This window comes from Catharus ustulatus, chromosome Z (genome assembly GCF_009819885.2).
Source record: "Catharus ustulatus isolate bCatUst1 chromosome Z, bCatUst1.pri.v2, whole genome shotgun sequence".
In the NCBI taxonomy this organism is placed as follows: domain Eukaryota; kingdom Metazoa; phylum Chordata; class Aves; order Passeriformes; family Turdidae; genus Catharus; species Catharus ustulatus.
This window is the reverse complement of record NC_046262.2, coordinates 37,317,865-37,324,235: the sequence shown is the minus strand read 5'-3', so window position 1 is coordinate 37,324,235 and position 6,371 is coordinate 37,317,865.

The following is a 6,371-nucleotide window of genomic DNA, read 5'->3' as shown; positions in this document are numbered from 1 at the left end:
CCTCAGGATATAAACTGAGACTCCTGCATTGAATGTAGTGGAAGGCCACTGTAAGTAGAAAAACAGAGAGGTAGACAGTGCTGGATGACTCAGGCAGTTATTTATTTTCTTTTTATGCTCCGAGCAACTGTTACTGTTTGCAATATTGCCTGAAGTTCAATGGTGTTTTACTAAGGAAATTTCCACATTTGTTAAGAACTGTATCACAGTGGTACTGAAACATTCCCTCCCAATTTAATTCCCCTCCATAGTTCTCCTCCCTATCACTACCATCACTATCCTTGTGTAGCAACTGTTTTCACATAATTTCCCCACTTCTCATTGGGTGCTAAGAGACATATTTGATAATTCCATTCCCTCAAGAATATGGGAGCATGGGGAAAGTTGGAAACAGACTTAATGCCTTTTTGCCACCAGTGCTGGAAGAGCACCTCCACAGATGCTGCAGCCGTAGCACACCAGCACATTACAGCATTTGCATTATCAAGAGACAGCAGGACAGGACGATCTGCTCTCATCTAGACTCTAACAGACTAAAATCTGAGGTCAGGCGTAGAAGGTTGGTATAACAGCAGCTCATACAGTGTTTATAACTTCAATAGGCAAAAACTTCTTCTGAAGGACTGGGAGGCAGAATTATTACAGGAAACAGCTGCCAAATTCTAGTCAGCTTTCAGCTGAATCTGCTTCCTGTTGGTTGACAGAGAACCATGGCTCCACACCCAATATTTCTGAACCATATCTGTACTTTAAAGAATCCTAAAGGCTGCTGCTTTCATCTGTGGAGAACAGATACTAGGGTGAAGGATAGAGCTTCACGTACCCTAGCAGCAGCAAGTTAGTTGATGTTCCAAATACTGAAATACCAATGCACTTGGAACCATCCTTCCCTCTCACACAATCCTTCTTTTTGAACAATGAAACTTCCATTAGCCATTTCAACAAATGGTTTGAAAGCATCATTTCCACAAGACTATTTGCCTCAATGCTATTTCCCCTGCAGCTTTAAGTCTAAGGGTCTTTGGTGATCTGCAGACTCTTTCTAATGTTATTGACAGCTTAGGGGGGAAAAAACTCCATTCAATTCTGTCAAAATACTACATATATGGAACCAAAACAGGATGGAAAAGTTTTAGTATTTTGCCAAGAGAGGAAAAATAGTATACCACAACTAGTCCACTGAAGTGCAATGATTAACTGTACCCTTGTGGCAACTTTCCGTTTTAGGTAGCTCCCGAAAAGGGGGATAAAACTTCTACACTTGCATGGCGTCATTGGTAAAAATACATGTGTTTTGCATATGTGTATCACACACAACCTACTATTCTGTACGCATGGGCCTGATCTGGTGAAGTCTGACAAAAAGACATCTCTTTTCAAGCAAGTATTGACATGGACTTCAAAGGAACTATTTCCAGGAGTAAAACTTTGTCGTGTGTGTGATGACAGGATCAGGGAGCTGGTATGATCATGCGCTCTCATTTACTGTACAAAATACACACACACACTTCTCCTTTAGTTGTCACCTCCTGCAATGGAGGCCTCATTCTGCTGTGGGCTGAAGTGTGATACACTGGCAAGTGGTCTTTATTAGAAAGGTCATTGACACTGTCAAGTACCCTTTGAAAGGTGACATTGCACCTAGAAGGTTATCAGGCCAGAGCCATGAAGTCTACAACAATTTCTCTGTCAATATTGTAAACAGGTAATACATCTGACCTCTTTTTGGACTTAACAAAACACAGATGAATAAAGTTCTGTGCCTCTTTCACCCTTCCGTCATCCATGTATACACTCTCCTCTCCCCAAGCTTTGTCTTGAAGTACCCTGCAGAAATAGTGAAGTTGAGAAAGAGCTACTTTAATTATAAGTACCACAGTAATGAATTCAAGTACACTCATTTATCTTAAAGGGCTTCCCCATCTGTCTCTAAAGTATGCTCAAAAATGCTGCGTATTTAATAACATGAATGCTGTGAATTTAACACATTTTAGTTTTAAGCACTCCATTTTGTACAACTGAATTTTGACTAAAGCAGCAGATTGGGGGTGGAGGGGGGAGTGCGTGTGGGGACTCTGTGTGTGTGTGTGCGTGCATGTGTGTATGCCTGTATGCGCATGTGTGTGGTCTCTTCCTAATTTATTTGCACTTCAACCCACTGGGATCAAGCTGCAATCCCTGTAGGCAAAAGGAGATTAGGCAAAGCGACTGACTGTTTTTTCCCAGACACAGAAGGGAAAGCGACTTCTCAAGTACCGCAAGTTTTTCTGGCCACTGTACAAATTGTTCCTTAGTATGGAGAGTTTCCAAAAGACCTAATTAGCAACTTGCTACAAACATTTCTTTGCATTAGCTAATGATCCGGCTACACTTGTAAGCAAACAGTACCAACATATCTAATCAATGCAGAAAACCAACAGAATGCCTATTAAACATCTGGATGTAATTTTCTAGTTAGACTTAGAACAAAATGAAAACATATGCAGGCTTCTTTGATCTATGCCTCAACAAAGAAATTCTCGATAAAAAAAACCACAGTGGCCAGTCAATGTGTCGTTTTCATAAAGCCTGGTCATTTCTTTTCAAATGTTCCTGGTTTAATTTTTTTGGTTTCCTGCAATCTCTAATTTTACCATATTGTGTGAAGCCAAAAGGGATTCTTTGGATCTGATTCTATTTGAGGTTTTACTGCTGCACAATCTGCTACTGACTTGTTTTTGGTTTTTTTTTTTTTTTGTTTTGTTTTGTTTTTTGTTGTTTTTTTAAATTCAGCTTGGGGATTTTTTAAGGCTGAAGGAATAAGGAAAGTGAATACAGTCATGATAGTAAAATGACCTAGTGCACCTTTTTGAACATTCTTGCCTACAAGGAAAGCTACTAATTAAAAAGAAATCAAGTTACTAAGAGGGTATGCAATGGCTATTAGCCAAAAGACAGTAAATAATTAGGAATGTAATTGCTTTACTCTGCTCATATCATTTGCACTTCACAAATAAATAAATATTTTAAAAGTGATATTGTTTTGCATGCCCTTATAATAATTATTATTCTTTCAACTGTATAGACAGTCACTACTATACCACATGTACTGTATGATTCAGGGTGGTTTTTTTCTCTTTCACCTGCACCACACTGGCATCAAAAACAAACCACACCCTAAAACAATCCAACCATGTACATTTACACATGCATGTTTTTCTTACAGGTGAAAATCCAGTGATCCATCTAAAACTTTGAAAGCATAAACTCTATTGAATTTTAGAATTGCTTCCTCCATTGACTTGCTCTCACTATATAGAGAGTAGAAGAGTGGGACAAATCACACTAGATTGTTTACTGCCCATCTGCAGCTAACACCTAGTGATTAACATTATCAACATCTTTGTTTTATGTGCCAGTTTGCACAAAGTTAAAAATATTGTTCGTAAATAGTATTGTGAACAGTAAAGGAAAAAATAATAAAAAATGCATTAGACAAAACATCATACAATATATATTTTTGCTAAAGAATGGGTGCTACATCTAAAATCCTTTCAGTATTTTGGGAGCTACATCTAAAATCCTTTCAGTATTTTAACCTACAAGAGTGGATTTTTTTCACTCAAAGCTCCAAGTGCCTCCAGTGAGAATTTTCAGTATATAGCCAGTTTAGGATTAGGCCCTTTTCTTTATGAGGTAGGAAGACAACACAAAATTTTTTACAGTAAAAAACAACTGATTTCAAACAACAGCGTAAAATGAATAACTGGACAGAATGGTTGGGGGGGTTAATACTGAAGGAAATATTTTTGTTTTTGAAACATGAGACAGATATTTAAAAGCAAGTCTTTTTAATCCAGTTGGAGAACTGTGTAGAGTACATACAGTATTGTGGCAGAATGATCTGGTATAAAATGCTACCTAGCTGAATACAACATGCTTAGCCATATTTTGCTGCCTTTCTACTGTGTACATAGTGAATATTGCCATGGAATGAGAATGTTCAGTTTCCTGGAATTAATCCAGATTTATACCCATCCAACAAAAATATATTTTTTTAATGTTTTAATGAGCCAATGATGATGCATTATAAATTAGTTATACATCTGATAATGTTGGTTATTATTCCTGCTATGTAATGTCAGTAGCTCTCATTGGAAAAAAAAAAAAAACAGTGCATTTGATTCTGCTTCTGCTTGTACAGCTCTTCTATCTCAAATATAATGGATAAGATTCAAAATGCCCCTAAGTGTCTGATTCCAGAATCAAAGTAGGTTAAAAGCACTTGCTAATAAGAACCAGGAAAACAGAGATTTTCTCTTTCTGTTAAAACATGCCCTGGACGTTTTAATGTTGACAAATACAGGTAACAAGACATTTCAACTTTCATGTAGGTGAGCAATTAAGAAAAAAACAAACCCCTTTTGTTTATGTTCCAAAACACAGTGTTGTTTTAATGTCATATCTGTCAAAATCTCATTAACAACTTGTGCCAGCAGGTTAAGCAAAGTACAGTGAAAGTTAGGTAAGTGTTACATTATTATAGACTCCATAGCTACTAGGTACACACAGAGTATATAATCATAGTTTGCATTTTTATGGCACCTTTCATCTGAAGATCTAAGTACTTTAATAAGCATTAAGTAATGAAGCTTTCCATTGCCATGAACAGAGCAGTGAGTTGGCTTGTCCAAGACAAGGGAAAAGCTGGGAACAGAATGCAGAATTTTTAGCTTTGCTTATGCAGGTGGAAGACCAGACAAGTTTACACTTCTGTCCTGGGAAGCACAATCTATCAAAGCTCACTATCAAGGATACTTTGCCTCATCTCTTACAAACCATTAAAAGCCCACATATTTATTTACGCATTCCCCAGAATGTATGCACATATGCAACATATACATAAACAGAAACATGTATACATGTACACCTATAGGTACAGACACCATTAAATGCAGAGATACAGATGTACACAGACATGCACAGAGACGTAGATGTATCAGTGCTCACTGACAATACTCAGCAGTCCTGGAATGAAGTCCAAACTTTCCATTTCCTTTCAGAAAAAACTGTCTCAGTTTCACTCCCTTTTGTGTTGGATGTTTTTCAGTAAAACTGGGAATACCAAATATTCTGGGAATAATAATGGGACGTTATCACTCTGAATGAGGAAAGCTTTACCTTGATATTGCAAAACAATAAATTTCCTATAAAAATTTAAACACAGACTGCTCATTCTTTAGGATACAAGATGAAGCACAACACAAATTCTAAGAAAGTAATCTGCATCTAATAGAAAGATTAGTGGGGAATCATAAGAAAATGCAGATTATAACATTACCCTTACCGTGTTTAAAAGAATGCAATTCAACATTCTAAGACCCCTTTTTAGATAGCACACAAGTGTATACCAACAGGAAAAGCGTGTCTTAAAGCACTATTTTAAGTCGAAGGGCATTTCACACTTCATTGTGGAATTCTGCTATGAAAAAGGTGCTTGCGAATAGAGGACACGTTTTGAAGTTTACTTCCCACTGCAAGCTATGTCACCATTGCTGTCTCCTCAGCAAGCACACGCAGTCTGTGGAATTTGTTTGACCCTCATCTATCTCAAGTGGGCCTATAAACCAAAGTTATTGACAGTTTTCCTCTCTCAGGCCCCTCTTAGAGAGAAGCCAGTTTTCCCCAAAGGACAACTTCCGTCTGATCAGAGGGTCATTCCAACCAACGCAGCAGTTGGTGTGCTCTGAGCCCCGCAAGCACGCGGGATGGCTCAGCCTAGTGCTCTCGGCGTTTTCCGCGGCGCATTGTCAGCAGGTGCCACGGCCCCGCCGCTGTCGCCCGCCCAACGAGAAGGGCCGCCCGCCGCACTGCCAGCGCGGGGCGCCGTGCCGTATGGGGCGGCGCGGAGAGCGGTGCGGTGTGGGGCGCGGTGCGGGCAATGCGGGGTGGGCAGTGTCGGCGCGCTGCGGGCAATCCGGGGTGCGGGGCGGGCAGTGCCGGGCCCGGTGCGGGCAGTGCAGTGCGGGGAGGGGCAGTGCAGTTCGGGGCGGGCAGTGCAGTGCGGAGCGCCGTGCGAGCAATGCCGGGCCCGCTGCGGAGCCGCCTCAGGCCCGCGGCTCCAGCACAGGCAGTGGAGGGGCGCGCGCAGGCGCCGCGCGGCCCCCACCGCAGCCCCGCCCGCCCCGCGCGCGGACCCCACGTTACTTTGATGGACAGCTCGGCCTCCCCGCTCTCCTTCCCGCCGACCTTCCCCGCCCCCCCGCGGAGCCGCGCGCCCCGCGCCCTCCCATTGGCCAGCTCCGAGCGCTCCCGCCGCTCCTCCCCAAAAACGCTTCCCAGCGAAAGGCGAGAGGCGGCGCGACTGCGACTCTTGCCATTGGCCCGCGGCG